The following is a 23,071-nucleotide window of genomic DNA, read 5'->3' on the forward strand; positions in this document are numbered from 1 at the left end:
CTCTCTTGTGTTCTTGAGGTGATACGATCTTGATGTATCGCGAGCTTTGCTATTATAGTTGGATCTTATGATGTTTCTCCCCCTCTACTCTCTTGTAATGGATTGAGTTTTCCATTTGAAGTTATCTTATCGGATTGAGTCTTTAAGGATTTGAGAACAGTTGATGTATGTCTTGTCGTGCTTATCTGTGGTGACAATGGGATATTCACGTGATCCACTTGATGTATGTTTTGGTGATAAATTTGCGGGTTCCGCCCATGAACCAATGCATAGGGGTTGGCACATGTTTTTGTCTTGACTCTCCGGTAGAAACTTTAGGGCACTCTTTGAAGTACTTTGGGTTGGTTGAATAGATGAATCTGAGATTGTGTGCATATCGTATAATCATGCCCACGGATACTTGAGGTGACAATGGAGTATCTAGGTGACATTAGGGTTTTGATTGATTTGTGTCTTAAGGTGTTATTCTAGTACGAACTCTATGATAGATTGAACAGAAGGAATAGCTTCATGTTATTTTACTACGGACTCTTGAATAGATAGATCAGAAAGGATAACTTTGAGGTGGTTTCGTACCCTACCATAATCTCTTCGTTTGTTCTCTGCTATTAGTGATTTTGGAGTGAATCTTTGTTGCATGTTGAGGGATAGTTATATGATCCAATTATGTTATTATTGTTGAGAGAACTTGCACTAGTGAAAGTATGAACCTTAGGCCTTGTTTCACCGTATTGCAATACCATTTACGCTCACTTTTATCATTAGTTAACTTGCTGTTTTTATAATTTCAGATTACAAATACCTTTATCTACCATCCATATTGCACTTGTATCACCATCTCTTCGCCGAACTAGTGCACCTATACAATTTACCATTGTATTGGGTGTGTTGGGTACACAAGAGACTCTTTGTTTGGTTGCAGGGTTGCTTGAGAGAGACCATCTTCATCCTATGCCTCCCACGAATTGATAAACCTTAGGTCATCCACTTGAGGGAACTTTGCTAATGTCCTACAAACCTCTGCACTTGGAGGCCCAACAACGTCTACAAGAAGAAGGTTGTGTAGTAGACATCAGCCGGCCGCTCCGGATGGTGCTGATGAAGTCCCCTGGCTGACTGCAGCAGCCCCTGGGCCGCCTGATGGGAGTGCTGGGTCGGGTGCTGGTGCTGCAGCCCCCGGGCCACTTGGTGAAGTCCCCGAGCCGGATCCGGCTGCTCCTAGGGCAGTCGGCACGAAGATGGAGTCGGACTCTGGTGAAGGCTTGATGGACGGCTTGCGAAGGCACTCGAGGGAGACGCCGTATGGTATAGCTTGCCAGGTGGAGCCGATGCGGGCGAGAGCATCTGCCGCGTCGTTGTCAGCCCGTGGCACATGGATGAACTCGCACCCTTCAAAGTGGCAGCTCATCTGCTGGACGAGGAAGTGGTAGCTTGCCATGTTGGCATCCTTGGCGTCCCAGTCGCCGAACGACTGCTGGACCACCAAGTCTGAGTAGTCGTAGTAGAGGATGCGGTGAATACCGATTTATTTGGCCAGTCGGAGCCCGAAGATGAGCGCTTCATACTCGGCTACATTGTTGGAGGCGGGGAAGTGGATTTGCAGCGTGTACTTCAGCTTGTCGCCTTGGGAGAGGTGAGAATGATGCCGGCTCCCAGGCCAGTGTGCATCTTTGAGCCATCAAAGTGCATTCGCCAGTGTGTATAGTCATGAGCTGACGGCAGGTACTGGGACTCGGCCCAGTCGACGAGGAAGTCGGCCAGTGCTTGGGACTTGATGGCGGTGCGGGGCTGGTAGAAGATGGTGTGAGGAGCCAGCTCGATGGCCCACTTGGCCACCCGGCCTGAGGCATCTCTGTTGCCTATGATCTCGGCAAGGGGATCAATGCAGAGGACCATGATGGAGTGCTCTTGAAAGTATTGCTTCAGCTTGTTGGCGGCAAAGTACACACCATAGCACATCTTCTAGTAGTGGGGGTAATTCTAGTTGGAGGCCGACAGGACTTCGCTCAGGTAATATACTGGCCTTTGGACCGACTGTGCCTTGTCGGCTTCTGGACGCTCGACAACGATCACCGTGCTGATAATTCTGTTGGTGGCGGCGATGTAGAGGAGCATAGGCTCTTTAGCAGCCGGAGCTGTCGGATTGCGGGTTCCGGCAGACCCTTGAGGTTCGAACTCTAGGGTGCGCACGAAGATCTCTCCCTCACCAACTCGCATATCAAAGCCTCGCAAAGAATCTAGGCTACATGATGAGCAACACAAGGGACGCAAGGTTTATACTAGTTCGGGCCACCGTTGTGGTGTAATACCCTACTCTAGTTTGTGGTGTGCTGGATTGCCTCTGGGGCTGATGATGAACAATACAAGGGAAGAACAGCCTCGCGAAGGATGTTCTTGAGGTGGTGTTGTCCCTTTGGAGGGGTCGATTCCAGATGCCTCTATACTATGGTGGCTAGTCCTATTTATAGGGCGAGGCCCTGGTCCTCCTCCCAAATATTGAGCGGTAAGGGCGCCAACAATTGGCCATTTTGAAGGGGAACATCTAGTACACTTATCCTGACTAAAGTTGGTCTTCGACTGCCAAAGACTCTGATGATGACACTGTCTTGGGCTCCACGGTGACCTCCATCCTGCCGCTCTGCTGGTCTTGGTCTTGTTGCACCGAAACGGTAGCCTTTGCCTGATGCCTTGGCCTGTGCTTGCTCCCTTCGCACCAAAGGGGAAACAAGGACACTGCACAGGCCGGCGCCCGCCTGGCGCCCGCCTGGCCTCGATCGTCATGGCTTGCGTCACGGGCACCTCGCGAGGTACCCCTGCCTTGATCTCTCCACCTCCTCGCGAGCCTGCCTGACGAGGCCGCTCCTGAGGAAGCTTCCTGTCGTCCGCCCTGTGAGGCTTGGCCCCTCGCGAGGGTCTCAAGCTTGAGCTGATGAAGATGGGCCGCACTGGGCCATTTCTTGAGCCACTCCGCAGGCCGCAGGCAGGCAAGTCTGGGGACCCCCGTTCCCAGAACACCGACAGTAGCCCCCGGGCCCAAGGCGCGTCCGGACTTGTCTTAGCAGAGAAGCGAAGGGGCAAGTGCGAAGCGCCGCGGGTCCCATCAGCCTGCAGCCTTGTGCGCCGCGTGGCGGTTGATTGGACGTGGGCGTCTCCGTTTCCCCACGGCCCCCATTACGCGCTCAGCTAGGCGGACCCGTGGTTGCACACAGTCATTCCCTTTTCACCGTTTGCGCGTCCCCTGTCCTTCCTTCTTCCTCGAGCTCCAACCTCCGCCTCCAATCCAACTCGAACCCTCCCCCCTTTCTGTCGCCATGGCACCAACGAAGAAGGAAAAGGGGAAGAGGCCCGCGCCTTCACCCCGCTCGCCTCCGGTGGTGGCTCCCGCCGTCGATAGGTCAATCATGCTTAACCCTGAAGCCTTGGACAAGGCCCGCTCTGCTCTTGCCTCCATCTTCAATGAGTGCGGGAGGATGACGGTCTGGCCTACATCTCACTCCTCCTTTGACAGGGTCGTCACGGAGGTCCGATTCTTCGTTGATGCACTATGGGCGGGTCTGGTTCCCCCCTTTTCCGCTTTCTTCAATGCGGTGCTCTCCCATTATCAGATCCACATGATGCACTTGGGTCCCGAATCCATTACTCTCCTTGTTGTTGTCGCCTTTGTTTGCGAGGCCATGGTGGGCATTCCTCCTTCCGTTGCCCTCCTGCGCCACTTCTTCTCTTTGTGCCTGAGTGACCCCACTCAATGCTCGGGGTGTGTGAGCTTCCTCGTCGTGCCGGAGACGGCTGCTTCGGGGATTGATTTCAGCCTTCCTCCTCCTATGGCCGGGTTCCGAGAGCGGTGGTTGTATGTGGATGTTGGAGTGCCCAGCCCCCTGCTCTCGCACCCAACCTCGCCCGCTGTCCCCAACTCTGGCTGGGGTCATGAGATGCTCACAAGCCCCCGGCTCACCTTCGTCTGGCGTCGCTTCCAGAATTTGAGGGCGCTCGATGTTATGGTGCCCAAGGTGGTGAAGGAGTTCCTTCAATGTTGCATTGCTCCTCTCCAGCGCCATTCCCGCCGGATTTGGGCCTTTGCGGGGCATGAAGGCCGCATGAGTCTCCAGGAGGAAGATCTGGCGCCCAAAGTGTTGAGGACGGTGCTCAGGGTCTTGACTAGCGATCCTTCCCCAGGCAGCATTCAGCACAGGGCAGCCCTCTTGTATCTTTGCTCGGGTAGGGACGATTTTGTGAAGCAGATGCCTAGCTTCGATGAATGGGGCCTATGCCCAGTCGGCCTCACAGGGCCCCGCGAGAACCCAGTTGTTGTGGTTGCTCTTCCGGTTGCCCACGGCGGTCCTGCCTCAGGTGATGGAGCTGGGAGATGAGGACCGCCGGGGGCTGAGGGGGCCGTTGTCGAGACGTTGGTGCACGCGAATCCCCAGGGGTGGCATCCCCCGAAGCCCATCCTGGAGCGGTGGCAGGCGAGGAGTTGCGGCCTGCGGCTCCTGAGGCCGGGGGTCCCGAGGCCCCGGCTGTCCCTCATGAAGCGGCGCCTGGCGGCGTGTCCCAGGCCAATTCCCTTGGTGCCGATCGCCTCGACGCCTCCTCCACGCCGGAGACCGACCCTTGCGCCAGGCATTTAGGCCGGTTCCATGTAGACTTCGAGGCCCTCCGCAAGAGGAAGGAGGCCTCAGGTGGCAATGATCGTCCTTGCCGCCCGCTGAAGTGCAGGAAGTACTTCGCCATCGACGAGTAAGCCCTCTCCCTTCTCAGTTCCTTACTTTCCTGTTGCTTCAACTGATCATAGCCTTTCAGGGCCCTTCCTGCCGAGTTCGTGGAGACGGCTGGGGAGCCATCCCCTCAAGCCTCACCTCCCCCGCCGATTTCTAGCGCCCCGAGATTGAGTACCGCCCTTGCCGTGGGCCCGGTCGGAGAAGTGGGCCGCCCTGCGGAGCATCCTGATCTTGCGCGCCTCATGCCTCTCCTTCGCGAGCTCTCCTGGGGCACAGCCAGCCTGCCCCGCGCTCCCCCTTTAGTCGTGGATGGTGACTGGCTGAGTTCGATCCTGAGTTCCTCCTCGGGGGACGAATCATCGTCGGGCCGGATCCATGGCGGGGCCCGTCCGGCGATTGAGCGGGCGCCAACCCCCAGCCCCCTGCCGAGAAGGGGCGTGCTGCCTCATGGCCCTCCGCATGCGCCAGGGGCGGAGGACAATGCGGAAGACGTGCTTAGGCGCGCTCGGGAGCGCAGCGCCCTTCATCGAGAGTTCCTCCAAAAGGCGGCAGACACGGTGAATCAACTCGGGGTAGAGCTTGCTGGCGAGGATGCACGCCTCGAGGCCGAAGGCCTGTGCCTTGCTGATGAGAGGCGCAAGCTGAAGGTGACCATCAGCCTCGTGCGCCACCAGCGTGATCTTGAAAACGCGAAGGCTGAAGCGTTGCTGGTGGCCTCGCGGGAGGCCTGCTCCCAAGCCATCGAGGAGGCCCAGGAAGCAGACCGATGGTGCAAGGCTGCGAAGGAGCGCGCGTGGGAGCTCCAGGCCTGGAGCAACTCTCTGGAGCGGCAAGAGGAGTTGCGCCAGGCGGCCCTTGTGTCGCTGAAGGAGGGACCCGATGATGAGGTGGAGCTCCAAAGGCGCGAGGAGGTGCTGGCGCTGGAGGCCGCCGAGCGTAACCTCGACCTCAAGCGGTTGGAGACAAGGGAGCGTCTAGTGACCCAGGCGGAGGACGAAGTTGGCGCGAGGGAGGCCCGGGTCCAGGAAGAGGTCGACCGCCGCGTGGTGGGAGCTCGCTTGAATCTTGAGAGGGAGTACGAAAGGAGGTTGGGGCTGATCAGGGTCGAAGCTGAGGGAAGGACCGCCGCCCTTAGGGCCAAGCTGACTGAAGTGACGTGGCATGCAGATTCCTCCGCGACTGCCCTCGGTGCTGCGCAGGCGGAGCTAGCTTCTTCCCGCGCTGAGCTGCTTCTTCTCCAACAGAGGGTTGATGGCGCCGAGGCCATGGCGCGGCGGAACGAGGACAAGATCCGTCAGCGGCAGACTCTGGAGCATGAGCATGGCCCCATGCTTCGAACACTCAGGGAAAGGGCCAACGCGGCCCTGGGCAACATCTGCGAGGAGGCCGTTGCGGAGCCTCGCATAATAAACTACGCTAGCAACCTCCGGTTCTTCACAGATGTGGTGACGCAGCTAGAGACCCACTCTGACAGGGCCAACAGGCTTGTTGAGGAGAGGAGCCGAGCCCTACTTGGGCGTGCCTTCTCCCGCGTCTTCAGTTATCTTCAGGACAGGGACCCTCATTTCGACTTTGATGCCGCCATCGCACCGGTGCCCGTAGCCATCCGGGGCGATCTTGTTGGAAATATGCCCTAGAGGCAATAATAAAATGGTTATTATTATATTTCTTTGTTCATGATAATTGTCTGTTATTCATGCTATAATTGTGTTATCCGGAAATTGTAATACATGTGTGAATACATAGACCACAATATGTCCCTAGTGAGCCTCTAGTTGACTAGCTCGTTGATCAACAGATAGTCATGGTTTCCTGACTATGGACATTGGATGTCATTGATAAGGGGATCACATCATTAGGAGAATGATGTGATGGACAAGACCCAATCCTAAGCATAGCACAAAGATCGTGTAGTTCGTTTTGCTAGAGCTTTTCCAAATGTCAAGTATCATTTCCTTAGACCATGAGATTGTGCAACTCCCGGATACCGTAGGAGTGCTTTGGGTGTGCCAAACGTCGCAACGTAACTGGGTGACTATAAAGGTGGACTACGGGTATCTCCGAAAGTGTCTGTTGGGTTGGCACGAATCGAGACTCGGATTTGTCACTCCGTATGACGGAGAGGTATATCTGGGCCCACTCGGTAATGCATCATCATAATGAGCTCAATGTGACCAAGTGTCTGGTCACGGGATCATGCATTACGGTACGAGTAAAGTGACTTGCCGGTAACGAGATTAACGAGGTATTGGGATACCGACGATCGAATCTCGGGCAAGTAACATACCGATTGACAAAGGGAATTCTATACGGGGTTGCTTGAATCCTTGACATCGTGGTTCATCCGATGAGATCATCGAGGAGCATGTGGGAGCCAACATGGGTATCTAGATCCCGCTGTTGGTTATTGACCGGAGAGGCGTCTCGGTCATGTCTGCATGTCTCCCGAACCCGTAGGGTCTACACACTTAAGGTTCGGTGACGCTAGGGTTGTAGAGATATGAGTATGTAGTAAACTGAAAGTTGTTCAGAGTCCCGTATGAGATCCCGGACATCACGAGGAGTTCCGAAATGGTTTGGAGGTAAAGAATTATATATAGGAAGTCAGGTTTCGGCCATCGAGAAAGTTTCGGGGGTCAACGTTATTGTACCGGGACCACAGGAAGGGTCCCGGGGGTCCACCGGGTGGGGCCACCTATCCCGGAGGGCCCCATGGGCTGAAGTGGGAGGGGAACCAGCCCCTGGTGGGCTGGTGCGCCCCCCCTTGGGCCCCCCTGCGCCTAGGGTTGGGAAACCCTAGGGGTGGGGGCGCCTCCACCTGGCTTGGGGGGCAAGGGACCCCCCTGGCCCCCCCCTCCCCTTGGAGATCCCATCTCCTAGGGCCGGCGCCCCCCTTAGGGTCCCTATATAAGAAGGGGGGAGGGAGGGCAGCCGCACCCATGCTCTTGGCGCCTTCCTCTCCCCTTGCAACACATCTCCCTCTCGTAGAAGCTTGGTGAAGCCCTGCCGAGATCGCTGCTGCATCCACCACCACGCCGTCGTGCTGCTGGATCTTCATCAACCTCTCCTTCCCCCTTGCTGGATCAAGAAGAAGGAGACGTCTTCCCAACCGTACGTGCGTTGAACACGGAGGTGCTGTCCGTTCAGCACTAGGATCTTCGGTGAATTGAATCACGACGAGTACGACTCCCTCAACCCCGTTCTCTTGAATGCTTCCACTCGCGATCTACAAGGGTATGTAGATGCACTCCTCTCTCTCATTGCTAGATGAACTCATAGATTGATCTTGGTGAAAGCGTAGAAATTTTTTATTTTCTGCAACGTTCCCCAACAGTGGCATCATGAGCTAGGTCTATGCGTAGTTCTCTTTGCACGAGTAGAACACAAATTTGTTGTGGGCGTAGATGTTGTCAACTTTCTTGCCACTACTAGTCTTATTTTGCTTCAGCGGTATCGTGGGATGAAGCGGCCCGGACCGACCTTACACGTACGCTTACGTGAGACAGGTTCCTCCGACTGACATGCACTAGTTGCATAAGGTGGCTAGCGGGTGTCTGTCTCTCCCATTTTAGTTGGAGCGGATTCGATGAAAAGGGTCCTTATGAAGGGTAAATAGAAGTTGGCAAATCACATTGTGGCTTTTGCGTAGGTAAGAAAACGTTCTTGCTAGAACTCTATTGCAGCCACGTAAAACATGCAACAACAATTAGAGGATGTCTAACTTGTTTTTGCAGCATATGCCTTGTGATGTGATATGGCCAAAAGTTGTGATGGATGATATATATGTGATGTATGAGATCATGTTCTTGTAATAGGAATCACGACTTGCATGTCGATGAGTATGACAACCGGCAGGAGCCATAGGAGTTGTCTTAATTATTGTATGACCTGCGTGTCAATGATTTAACGCCATGTAATTACTTTACTTTATTGCTAAACCGTTAGCCATAGTAGTAGAAGTAATAGTTGGCGAGCAACTTCATGGAGACACGATGATGGAGATCATGATGATGGAGATCATGGTGTCATGCCGGTGACGAAGATGATCATGGAGCCCCGAAGATGGAGATCAAAGGAGCTATATGATATTGGCCATATCATGTCACTGTTTAATTGCATGTGATGTTTATTATGTTTATGCATCTTGTTTACTTAGAACGACGGTAGTAAATAAGATGATCCCTCATAATAATTTCAAGAAAGTGTTCCCCCTAACTGTGCACCATTGCGAAAGTTCGTTGTTTCGAAGCACCACGTGATGATCGTGTGTGATAGATTCTAACGTTCACATACAACAGGTGTAAGACAGATTTACACATGCAAAACACTTAGGTTAACTTGACGAGCCTAGCATGTACAGACATGGCCCCGGAACACAAGAAACCGAAAGGTCGAACATGAGTCGTATGGAAGATACGATCAACATGGAGATGTTCACTGATGATGACTAGTCCGTCTCATGTGATGATCGGACATGGCCTAGTCGACTCGGAGCATGTATCACTTAGATGACTAGAGGGATGTCTAATCTGAGTGGGAGTTCATTAAATAATTTGATTAGATGAACTTAATTATCATGAACTTAGTCTAAAAACCTTTGCAAATATGTCTTGTAGATCAAATGGCCAACGCTCATGTCCACCTCAACTTCAACGCGTTCATAGAGAAAACCAAGCTGAAAGATGATGGCAGCAACTATATGGACTGGGTCCGGAACCTGAGGATCATCCTCATAGCCGCAAAGAAAGATTATGTCTTAGAAGCACCACTAGGTGAAGCTCCCATCCCAGAGAACCAAGACGTTATGAACGCTTGGCAGTCTCGTGCTGATGATTACTCCCTCGTTCAGTGCGGCATGCTTTACAGCTTAGAACCGGGGCTCCAAAAGCGTTTTGAGCAACACGGAGCATATGAGATGTTCGAAGAGCTGAAAATGGTTTTCCAAGCTCATGCCCGGGTCGAGAGATATGAAGTCTCCGACAAGTTCTTCAGCTGTAAGATGGAGGAAAATAGTTCTGTCAGTGAGCACATACTCAAAATGTCTGGGTTGCACAACCGCTTGACTCAGCTGGGAGTTAATCTCCCAGATGACGCTGTTATTGACAGAATCCTTCAGTCGCTTCCACCGAGCTACAAGAGCTTTGTGATGAACTTCAATATGCAGGGGATGGAAAAGACCATTCCTGAAGTATATTCAATGCTGAAATCAGCAGAGGTAGAGATCAAAAAGGAACATCAAGTGTTGATGGTGAATAAAACCACTAAGTTCAAGAAAGGCAAGGGTAAAAAGAACTTCAAGAAGGACGGCAAGGAAGTTGCCGCACCCGGTAAGCCAGCTGTCAGGAAGAAGTCAAAGAATGGACCCAAGCCTGAGACTGAGTGCTTTTATTGCAAAGGAAAGGGTCACTGGAAGCGGAACTGCCCCAAATACTTAGCGGACAAGAAGGCCGGCAACACTAAAGGTATATGTGATATACATGTAATTGATGTGTACCTTACCAGTGCTCGCAGTAGCTCCTGGGTATTTGATACCGGTGCGGTTGCTCATATTTGTAACTCAAAGCAGGACCTGCGGAATAAGCGGAGACTGGCGAAGGACGAGGTGATGATGCGCGTCGGGAATGGTTCCAAGGTCGATGTGATCGCCGTCGGCACGCTGCCTCTACATTTACCTACGGGATTAGTTTTAAACCTCAATAATTGTTATTTAGTGCCAGCTTTGAGCATGAACATTATATCTGGATCTCGTTTAATGCGAGATGGCTACTCATTTAAATCCGAGAATAATGGTTGTTCTATTTATATGAGAGATATGTTTTATGGTCATGCCCCGATGGTCAATGGTTTATTATTAATGAATCTCGAACGTGATGTTACACATATTCATAGTGTGAATACCAAAAGATGTAAAGTTGATAACGATAGTCCCACATACTTGTGGCACTGCCGCCTTGGTCACATTGGTGTCAAGCGCATGAAGAAGCTCCATGCTGATGGACTTTTAGAGTCTCTCGATTATGAATCATTTGACACATGTGAACCATGCCTCATGGGCAAAATGACCTAGACTCCGTTCTCCGGAACAATGGAGCGAGCAACCAACTTATTGGAAATCATACATACTGATGTGTGCGGTCCAATGAGCGTTGAGGCTCGCGGAGGATATTGTTATGTTCTCACTCTCACTGATGACTTGAGTAGATATGGGTATGTCTACTTGATGAAACACAAGTCTGAGACCTTTGAAAAGTTCAAGGAATTTCATAATGAGATAGAAAATCAACGTGACCGAAAGATAAATTTCTTACGATCAGATCGTGGAGGAGAATATTTAAGTCACGAATTTGGTACGCACTTAAGGAAATGTGGAATCATTTCACAACTCACGCCGCCTGGAACACCTCAGCGTAACGGTGTGTCCGAACATCGTAATCGCACTTTATTGGATATGGTGTGATCTATGATGTCTCTTACCGATTTACCGCTATCTTTTTGGGGATACACTCTAGAGACAGCTACATTCACTTTAAATAGGGCACCGTCTAAATCCGTTGAGATGACAGCGTATGAATTATGGTTTGGGAAGAAACCTAAGCTGTCATTTCTAAAAGTATGGGGATGTGATGCTTATGTCAAGAAACTTCAACCTGAAAAGCTCGAACCCAAGTCGGAAAAATGCGTCTTCATAGGATACCCTAAGGAAACCATTGGGTATACCTTCTACCTTAGATCCGAAGGCAAGATCTTTGTTGCCAAGAACGGGTCCTTTCTAGAGAAAGAGTTTCTCTTGAGAGAAGTAAGTGGGAGGAAAGTGGAACTTGATGAAGTACTACCTCTTGAACCGGTAAGTAGCGCAGCTCAGCAAGATGTTCATGTGGTGCCCACACCGACTGGAGAGGAAATTAATGATGATGATCAAGGTACTTCGGATCAAGTTGCTACTGAACTTCGTAGGTCCACAAGGACACGTTCCACACCAGAGTGGTATGGCAACCCTGTCCTGGAAATCATGTTGTTAGACAACGGTGAACCTTCGAACTATGAAGAAGCGATGGCGGGCCCAGATTCCAACAAATGGCTTGAATCTATGCAATCCGAGATAGAATCCATGTATGAAAACAAAGTATGGACTTTGACAGACTTGCCCGATGATTGGCGAGCGATAGAAAACAAATGGATCTTTAAGAAGAAGACGGACGCGGATGGTAATGTTACCATCTATAAAGCTCGACTTGTTGCTAAGGGTTATGGACAAGTTCAAGGGGTTGACTACGATGAGACTTTCTCTCCCGTAGCGAAGCTAAAGTCCGTCTGAATCATGTTAGCAATTGCCGCATACTATGATTATGAGATATGGCAGATGGACGTCAAAATGGCATTCCTTAACGGCTATCTTAAGGAAGAACTGTATATGATGCAGCCGGAAGGTTTTGTCGATCCTAAGAATGCTAACAAGGTATGCAAGCTCCAGCGATCCATTTATGGGCTGGTGCAAGCATCTCGGAGTTGGAACATTCGCTTTGATGAGATGATCAAAGCGTTTGGGTTTATGCAGACTTATGGAGAAGCCTGCGTTTACAAGAAAGTGAGTGGGAGCTCTGTAGCATTTCTCATATTATATGTGGATGACATACTTTTGATGGGAAATTATATAGAAATTTTGGACAGCATTAAGGCCTACTTGAATAAGTGTTTTTCAATGAAGGACCTTGGAGAAGCTGCTTACATATTAGGCATCAAGATCTATAGGGATAGATTGAGACGCCTCATAGGTCTTTCACAAAGCACATACCTTGATAAGATATTGAAGAAGTTCAATATGGATCAGTCCAAGAAAGGGTTCTTGCCTGTATTGCAAGGTGTAAGATTGAGCTCGGCTCAATGCCCGACCACGGCAGAAGATATAGAAGAGATGAGCGTCATCCCCTATGACTCAGCCATAGGGTCTATTATGTATGCCATGTTGTGTACCAGACCTGATGTAAGCCTTGCCGTAAGTTTGGTAGGAAAGTACCAAAGTAATCCCGGCAAGGAACACTGGACAACGGTTAAGAATATCCTGAAGTACCTGAAGAGGACTAAGGATATGTTTCTCGTTTTTGGAGGTGAAGAAGAGCTCGTTGTAAAGGGTTACGTCGACGCTAGCTTCGACACAGATCTGGATGACTCTAAGTCACAAACCGGATACGTGTATATTTTGAACGGTGGGGCAGTAAGCTGGTGCAGTTGCAAGCAAAGCGTCGTGGCGGGATCTACATGTGAAGCATAATACATGGCAGCCTCGGAGGCAGCGCATGAAGCAATCTGGGTGAAGGAGTTCATCACCGACCTAGGAGTCATACCCAATGCGTCGGGGCCGATCGCACTCTTCTGTGACAACACTGGAGCTATTGCACTTGCCAAGGAGCCCAGATTTCACAAGAAGACCAGGCACATCAAGTGTCGCTTCAACTCCATTCGTGAAAATGTTCAAGATGGAGATATAGATATTTGTAAAGTACATACGGACCTGAATGTAGCAAATCCGTTGACTAAACCTCTCCCTAGAGCAAAACATGATCAACACCAGAACTCTATGGGTGTTCGATTGATCATAATGTAACTACACTATTGACTCTAGTGCAAGTGGGAGACTGTTGGAAATATGCCCTAGAGGCAATAATAAAATGGTTATTATTATATTTCTTTGTTCATGATAATTGTCTGTTATTCATGCTATAATTGTGTTATCTGGAAATCGTAATACACGTGTGAATACATAGACCACAATATGTCCCTAGTGAGCCTCTAGTTGACTAGCTCGTTGATCAACAGATAGTCATGGTTTCCTGACTATGGACATTGGATGTCATTGATAACGGGATCACATCATTAGGAGAATGATGTGATGGACAAGACCCAATCCTAAGCATAGCACAAAGATCGTGTAGTTCGTTTTGCTAGAGCTTTTCCAAATGTCAAGTATCATTTCCTTAGACCATGAGATTGTGCAACTCCCGGATACTGTAGGAGTGCTTTGGGTGTGCCAAATGTCACAACGTAACTGGGTGACTATAAAGGTGCACTACGGGTATCTCCGAAAGTGTCTGTTGGGTTGGCACGAATCGAGACTGGGATTTGTCACTCCGTATGACGGAGAGGTGTCTCTGGGCCCACTCGGTAATGCATCATCATAATGAGCTCAATGTGACCAAGTGTCTGGTCATGGGATCATGCATTATGGTACGAGTAAAGTGACTTGTAGGTAACGAGATTAACGAGGTATTGGGATACCGACGATCAAATCTCGGGCAAGTAACGTACCAATTGACAAAGGGAATTGTATACGGGGTTGCTTGAATCCTCGACATTGTGGTTCATCCGATGAGATCATCGAGGAGCATGTGGGAGCCAACATGGGTATCCAGATCCCGCTGTTGGTTATTGACCGGAGAGGCGTCTCGGTCATGTCTGCATGTCTCCCAAACCCTTAGGGTCTACACACTTAAGGTTCGGTGACGCTAGGGTTGTAGAGATATGAGTATGCAGTAAACCGAAAGTTGTTCGGAGTCCCGGTGACGCTAGGGACGTGAAGAGGAGTTCCGGAATGGTCCGGAGGTAAATAGTTATATATAGGAAGTTAGGTTTTGGCCATCAGGAAAGTTTCGGGGGTCGACGGTATTGTACCGGGACCACCGGAAAGGTCCCGAGGGTCCACCGGGTGGGGCCACCTATCCCGGAGGGCCCCATGGGCTGAAGTGGGAGGGGAACCAGCCCCTTGTGGGCTGGTGCGCCCCCCCCCCTTGGCCCCCCCTGCGCCTAGGGTTGGGAAACCCTAGGGATGGGGGGCCTCCACCTGGCTTGAGGGGCAAGCCACCCCCTGGCCGCCGCCCCCCCTTGGAGATCCCATCTCCTAGGGCCGGCGCCCCCCCTAGGGGCCCTATATAAGGAGGGGGGAGGGGGTAAGCCGCACCCATGCTCTTGGCGCCTCCCTCTCCCCTTCCTACACCTCTCCCTCTCGCAAAAGCTTGGCGAAGCCCTGCCGAGATCGTTGCTGCATCCACCACCACGCCGTCGTGCTGCTGGAACTTCATCAACCTGTCCTTCCCCCTTGCTATATCAAGAAGAAGGATACATCTTCCCAACCATACGTGTGTTGAACGCGGATGTGCTGTCCGTTCAGCACTAGGATCTTCGGTGATTTGGATCACCACGAGTACGACTCCCTCAACCCCGTTCTCTTGAACGCTTCCGCTCGCGATCTACAAGGGTATGTAGATGCACTCCTCTCTCTCATTGCTAGATGAACTCATAGATTGATCTTGGTGAAAGCGTAGAATTTTTTTATTTTCTGCAACGTTCCCCAACAGATCTAGCGCAGTGGGTGGAGGATAACGTGGACGCCCTCGTTAGGGCCTTTGCCACTGATGATGACGGCGTGGTTGTGGCCACCGATGAAGGCAGTGTTGTGAATGAGCATGACGCTGATGACGGCGATGGCGTGGGTGATGGTGAGGCTAGTGACGCCAGTGATGCCTCCGGAGGCACTCCCGAAGATGCGTTGGGAGATTTGTCTGATTGATCGCGTGTCACCTCCGCCGTTTACCCTGCGCGGAAAGAGTTCGGGCTCGGCCCTGAAGGTTGTAAGAGCATTTTGGGAGGGGAATCCCCTCATGTAAAGGTTTGAAGTTAGTGTACTTGTAGACACAATGTCACATGTATGCTTATGCTGAGCCATTGGCCCCATGATGGGTCAGCTGACTTGTTTACCTTTCACCCGGACGGGTCCCGAGCGAGCCTGCGGGGGACGCAGTGCCTTGAGTGTCTTCTGAGTGAAACCATTGATCCTGTGATGAGAACCTCCTAAGAGGGTGCGGCGACAGCGGTCCGGATCGTAGCCATGCTTGGCCCGGCCCGGCTCGCGAGGGGCTCACAAGGGGAGGCAGCTGACGCTAACTTTGGACGCAAAGCCAAAACCAGAACGTGAGAGATTGCTCGAATGAGACTAAACACTCCTTCCCCTAACACACGCAAGTCTCAAGCTCAAATCCAACTTAAATTCAAATCGAAGAAACTTGACAACAGAGAAAAAGGCAAAAAGCAAAAGGCCGCGTCCGGCACCTAGTCTAGTCTTTGACGTCTTCTCACCAGCGCGGAGCTAAGTGCTACCACTGGGCGTGGGCGGGAGCCCCCGAGGCCCGAGGGCGGCTCTCCGGAGACTCTGGGGCGTGTACAGCCCCACTCATTATTACGTGAGAGTGTCACGGGCGGTGAGCTTCACAAGCACTGGGCCTTCTTCACAGGTACCGGCCTTGCTTCATATCGCCAGACGAGGGCCCCGCCTTGCGCCACACTCTATCACCACCGACGGTGGCCGGGGACCAAGGACGACGCCGATGGGATAGAGCGGTCGCCAGCGGTTCCCCCAATGACCACAGGCCCTCTGCCGGGGGCAGGCCCTGAGGCACCTCCCCGATAGAGGGCCTACCTCCTGAGAACACCTTGATCCGAGCGCAGAGGGGGCGAGCCCGGGTCTCGGCCCCTCTCCTGCAGCCCCCGGTGCCCTCCTCTTGAGGGGTAGGAGGCTGCAGCATTGGGGCAGCCATCTGCTACGGCGACCTGTATCTCCTACGACCCATGGTTAGCATAAGCTTGCTCCTGAGGAATTAGCGGTAACCGATAGTTGCCGCCACCAACACGGTCGTCGAGGTTCTCTCGGGGTTCCTGAAAGAGCTCAGCTTTTGGCGCCTCCTTGCCCCAGCCTGGCCCGAGGAATGAGCCATGGTCTTCTTCCAACGTGCACTCTTGATCCACAATGTGGGGCACATAGGCTTCCGGGGCTGCTACCCTGAGGGCTTCGCCGTAGTGCCCCATACGCCACACAGTCCCGCTCGAAGCATTGTCTTGGGGGTGGTAGCGTGGCGGCCCATCAAGGCCGTAGGCTGCAGCGTGCGCTCCCTTGCCGGCCGGAGGTGGAACCGGCATTGCTTGTCGCCCGTTGCTGACGGCCAGGTTGGCATCAGGGAGGCCTTGGAATCTGCTCGGAGTTGCATGGGCCATATGGGGCCTCCATACGGCCCGCCCTGGGTAGGGGGTGGCAGCTGGACGTAGAAGGGATGAGCCCCCGAGGCAACGGAGCCTAGGAGCTCGGCACTCGCTCCAGCAGCACGTCGTGGCCGCCCTCCAGCAGCCTGCGACATAGCAGTTCTCGGGCTACTGTGAGCACGGCCCTTGAGTTCGCCTGCTCCCGCCGGGTGTGCGGTGCTGCGGCCGCAGCGTGGCTTGAGGCCCTTGCTGCTGACCGCACCTGCCACGGCATGAGGGCAGGCGGCGCTTGGCCGCGTCGCCCATGCCCCACAGCGCCTTGCGGAGCGTGAGCTGCCTGGGGCACGAGCTTGAGGTTGCCCTGGACGGGCGGCATGGCGTGGGCAGGCCACGCCGCCCAATGGTCGGTGTTGGCCGTCGGGTCACTGGACATGAGAACGACGAAGCGATGGAGCGCGAGGCGGTGAAGAAGGATTCCGGCGCACCCCCTACCTGGCGCGCCAAATGTCGGATTGCGGGTTCCAGCAGACCCTTAAGGTTCAAACTCTGGGGTGCGCACGAAGATCTCTCCCTGACCAACTCGCGTCTCGAAGCCTCGCAAAGAATCTAGGCTACACGATGAGCAACACAACGGACGCAAGGTTTATACTAGTTCGGGCCACCGTTGTGGTGTAATACCCTACTCTAGTTTGTGGTGTGGTGGATTGCCTCTGGGGCTGATGATGAACAGTACAAGGGAAGAACAGCCTCGCGAGGGATGTTCTTGAGGTGGTGTTGTCCCTTTGGAGGGGTCGATTCCAGATGCCTCTATACTATGGTGGCTAGTCCTATTTATAGGGCGAGGCCCTGGTCCTCCTCCCAAATATTGAGCGGGAAGGGCGCCAACAATTGGCCATTTTGAAGGGGAACATCTAGTACACTTATCCTGACTAAAGTTGGTCTTCGACTGCCAAAGACTCTGATGATGACGCCATCTTGGGCTCCACTTTGACCTCCATCCTGCCGCTCTGCTGGTCTTGGTCTTGTTGCACCAAAACGGTAGCCTTTGCCTGATGCCTTGGCATGTGCTTGCTCCCTTTGCACCAAAGGGGAAACAAGGACACTGCGCAGGTCGGCGCCCGCCTAGCGCCCGCCTGGCCTCGATCGTCATGGCTTGCGTCACGGGCACCTCGCGAGGTACCCCTGCCTTGATCTCTCCGCCTCCTCGCGAGCCTTCCTAGCGAGGCCGCTCCTGAGGAAGCTTCCTGTCGTCCGCCCCGCGAGGCTTGGCCCCTCGCGAGGGTCTTGAGCTTGAGCTAATGAAGATGGGCCACACTGGGCCATTGCTTGAGCCACGCCGCAGGCCGCAGGCAGGTAAGTCTGGGGACCCCCGTTCCCAGAACACCGACAGGAGCCGCCAGGATAGGCGGCGTTGACATCATCCGCTTGAGCTGGAGGAAGGCAGCGTCCGCCTGGTCATTCCACTCGAAGCAACTGGTTTTCTTCATGAGCTGGTACAAAGGGAGTGTCTTTTCCCCCAGCCGACTGATGAAGCGGCTCAAGGATGCCAGGCACCCGGTGAACTTCTGCACGTCACGCAGCTTGGTGGGTTTCTCCATCCTCTCGATGGCCTTCATCTTCATAGGGTTGCACTCGGTGTCGTGTTTTGAGACAAGGAAGCCCAGGAGCTGGCCGGCTGACACAACGAAGACACACTTCTCCGGGTTGAGCTTGATGTTGAAGCGGCGCAGATTTTCAAATGTTTCCTTCAAGTCTTCCATCAGGGGGCCACACTTTTCCGTCTTCACCACAATGTCGTCCATGTAAACGTGGGCATTGCGTCTGAGTTGCTTCAACAAGCACTTCTACATACAGTGTTGGAAGGTGGCGCCAACATTCCTCAAGCCAAACGTCATGGTGATGTAGCAGAAGGCGACAAATGGTGTGATGAAGGCGGTCTTTGGTCGATCAGCCGGTTCCGGCTTGATCTGGTGGTAGCCGGAATAGGCATCAAGGAAAGACAACAGCTCGCATCCGGCTGTGGAGTCGATCACTTGGTCTATTCGTTGCATAACGAATGGACTTTGGGGCAGGCTTGTTGAGACTGGTGTAGTCAATGCACATACGCCACTTGTTGTTTTTCTTCAGCACAAGGACTGGGTTGACAAGCCATTCTGGGTGGAACACTTCCATAATGAATCCGGCTGCTAGCAGTCGGGGCAACTTCTTCTCCAACAATCCTTCTCTTTTCTTCTAACAGGCCGCCGAGGGGTTGCTTGACTGTCTTGGCATCTGAGCTTACATGAAGTTTGTGCTCGGCGAGATCCGTCGGGACACCTGACATGTCTTTGGGGGACCATGCAAAGATGTCTCGATTCCCACGGAGGAAATCGACGAGCTCGCCTTCCTATTTGCTGTTGAGGCCAGTGCCTATGACAACAAACCTCTCCGAGTGGTCTGGGTCCAAGGGGATCCGCTTGGTCTCTTTGGCCGGCTGGAACGAGGCCCCTGCTTCAGCTTCCTTGGGATTAGTCGGCATGGTCGGCTTCTCGCTGGCCATGGCTACCATCTGATCAAGGAGCTGTCTTTCTTGAGCTATGACGAGGGACTTGGCCAGCCGGCTGCTGGAAGCCGCACAGTCTTGTGACTTCTTGTAATCTCCAACAACGGAGATGATGCCCTTGGTGCCTGGCATCTTGGCCTTCAGGTATGCATAGTGAGGGACCATCATAAACTTGGCCAGCGCAGGGCGGCCCACCAGCGCATGATAGGGGCTTTCCAAGTCAACCACCTCAAACCAGATTGGTCTGCGGTAGAAGTGATCTCTCTCATCGAAGAGGACGTCAATCTTTATCTTGCCAATTGGGGAGCAGGACAGGCCTGGAACTATGCCATGAAAAATAGTTCGGCTTGGCTGAAGTGTTGGGGAACACGGTAATTTCAAAAAGTTTCCTACGATCACGCAAGATCTATCTAGGTGATGTATAGCAACGAGAGGGGAGAGTGTGTCCATGTACCCTCATATACCAAAAGTGGAAGCATTTCAATAAGCGGTTGATGTAGTCAAACTTCTTCATGATCCAACCGATCAAGTACCAAACATACGGTACCTCCGCGTTCAGCACACGTTCAGCTCGATGACGTCCCTCATGCTCTTGATCCAGTTGAGGATGAGGGTGAGTTACGTCAGCAAGATGGCGTGGCGATGGTGATGATGATGTTACCGGCGCAGGGCTTCACCTAAGCACTGCGATGGTATGATCGAGGTGTGTAACTGTGGAGGGGGGCACCGCACACGGTTAAGAGAAACTTGTGTGTCTTTGGGGTGCCCCCTGCCCACGTATATAAAGGAGGGAGGGAGAGAGGTCGGCCCTCCTAGGGGCGCGCCAGGTGTAGGGAGTCCTACTAGGACTCCCATGTCCTAGTAGGATTCCCTTTCCTTTTCGGAGTAGGAAAGAAAGAAAGGAGGGAGAGGGAGAAGGAAAGGGGGGGCACCCCCACCCTTGTCCAATTCGGTTTGGGCAGGGGGGGGCGCCACCTCGTGGCCCTTCTTCCCGCTCTCCACTAAAACCCAATAAGGCCCATTAACTTCCCCCGACGAATTCCCGTAACTCTCCGTTACTCCGAAAAATACATGAATCACTCGGAACCTTTCCGATGTCCGAATATAGCCTTCCAATATATGAATCTTTACGTCTTGACTATTTCGAGACTCCTCGTCACGCCCGTGATATCATACGGGACTCCGAACAAACTTTGATCATCAAAATACATAACTCATAATACAAATCATCATCGGACGTTAAGCATGCGGACCCTACGGGTTCGAGAACTATGTAGACATGACCGAGACACATCTCTGGTCAATAACCAATAGCGGAACCTGGATGCTCATATTGGCTCCTACATATTCTATGAAGATCTTTATCGGTCAAACCGCATAACAACATACGGTGTTCCCTTTGTCATCGGTATGTTACTTGCACGAGATTCGATCATCAGTATCATCATACCTAGTTAAATCTCATTACCGGCAAGTCTCTTTACTCGTTCCGTAACGCTTCATCCTGCAACTAACTCATTAGTCACATTGCTTGCAAGGCTTATAGTGATGAGCATTACCGAGAGGGCCCAGAGATACCTCTCTGATACATGGAGTGACAAGTCCTAATCTCGATCTATGCCAACCCAAAAAACACCTTCGGAGACACCTGTAGACCATCTTTATAATCACCCAGTTATGTTGTGACGTTTGATAGCACACAAGGTGTTCCTCCGGTATTCGGGAGTTAGCATAATCTCATAGTCTGAGGAACGTGTTTAAGTCATGAAGAAAGCAGTAGCCATGAAACTGTAATGATCATATTGCTAAGCTAACGGATGGGTCTTGTCATCACATTATTCTCCTAATGATGTGAACCCGTTCATCAAATGACAACACATGTCTATGGTTAGGAAACATAACCACCTTTGATTAACGAGCTAGTCAAGTAGAGGCATACTAGGGACACTATGTTTTGTCTATGTATTCACACATGTACTAAGTTTCCAGTTAATACAATTATAGCATGAATAATAAACATTTATCATGATATAAGGAAATATAAATAACAACTTTATTATTGCCTCTAGGGCATATTTCCTTCAGTCTCCCACTTGCACTAGAGTCAATCTAGTTCACATCGCCATGTGATTTAACATCAATAGTTCACATCTGTATGTGATTAACACCCATAGTTCACATTGCCATGTGACCAACAACCAAAGGGTTTACTAGAGTCAATAATCTAGTTCACATTGCTATGTGATTAACACCCAAAGAGTACTAAGGTGTGATCATTTTCTGCTTATGAGAGAAGTTTAGTCAACGGGTCTGTCACATTCAGAGCCGTATGTATTTTGCAAATATTCTATGCCTACAATGCTCTGGATAGAGCTACTCTAGCTAATTGCTCCCACTTTGAATATGTATCCAGATTGAGACTTAGATTCATCTGGATTGATGTAAAAGCTTGCATTGACATAACTCTTTACGACGAACTCTTTATCACCCCCATAACCGAGAAACATTTCCTTAGTCCTCACTAAGGATAAATTTGACCGTTGTCCAGTGATCTATTCTTAGATCACTATTGTATCCCCTTGCCAAACTCATGGCAAGGTACACAATAGGTCTGGTACACAACACATCATACTTTATAGAACCTATGACTGTGGCATAGGGAATGACTTTCATTCTCTTTCTATCTTCTGTCGTGGTCAGGCTTTGAGTCTTACTCAACTTTACACCTTGTAATACAGACAAGAACTCCTTCTTCGACTGACCCATTTTGAACTCTTTCAAAAACTTGTCAAGGTATTTACTCATTGAAAAATCTTATCAAGCGTCTTGATCTATCTCCATAGATCTTGATGCCCAATATGTAAGCAGCTTCACCGAGGTCTTTCATTGAAAAACTCTTATTCAACTATCCCTTTATGCTATCCAGAAATTCTACATCATTTCCGATCAACAATATGCCATTCACATATACTTATCAGAAAGGCTACAGAGCTCCCACTCACTTTCTTGTAAATACAGGCTTCTCCAAAAGTCTCTATAAAACCATATGCTTTGATCACACTATCAAAGCATTTATTCCAACTCCGAGAGGCTTGCACCAGTCCATAAATGGATCGTTGGAGCTTGCACACTTTGTTAGCACCCTTTGGATCGACAAAACCTTCTGGTTGCATCATATACAACTCTTCTTCCAGAAATCCATTCAAGAATGCAGTTTTGACATCCATCTGCTAAATTTCGTAATCATAAAATGCAGCAATTGCTAACATGATTCGGATAGACTTAAGCATCGCTATGGTGAGAAAGTCTCATCATAGTCAATTCCTTGAACTTGTCAAAAACCTTTTGCAACAAGTCGATCTTTGTAGATAGTAACACTACTATCAGCGTCCATCTTCCTCTTGAAGATCCATTTATTCTTAATGGCTTGCCGATCATCGGGCAAGTCCACCAAAGTCCACACTTTGTCCTCATACATGGATCCCATCTCAGATTTCATGGCCTCAAGCCATTTCGCAGAATCCGGGCTCATCGTCGCTTCCTCATAGTTCGTAGGTTCATCATGGTCTAGTAACATGACTTCCAGAATAGGATTACTGTACCACTCTAGTGTGTATCATAATCTGGTTAACCTATGAGATTTGGTAGTAACTTGATCTAAAGTTTCATGATCATCATCATTAGCTTCCTCACTAATTGGTGTAGGAATCACTGGAACTGATTTCTGTGATGAACTACTTTCCAATTCGGGATAAGGTACAATTACCTCATCAAGTTCTACTTTCCTCCC

The sequence above is a fragment of the Triticum dicoccoides genome, chromosome 4B, assembly GCF_002162155.2.
Source record: "Triticum dicoccoides isolate Atlit2015 ecotype Zavitan chromosome 4B, WEW_v2.0, whole genome shotgun sequence".
NCBI classification, from domain to species: domain Eukaryota; kingdom Viridiplantae; phylum Streptophyta; class Magnoliopsida; order Poales; family Poaceae; genus Triticum; species Triticum dicoccoides.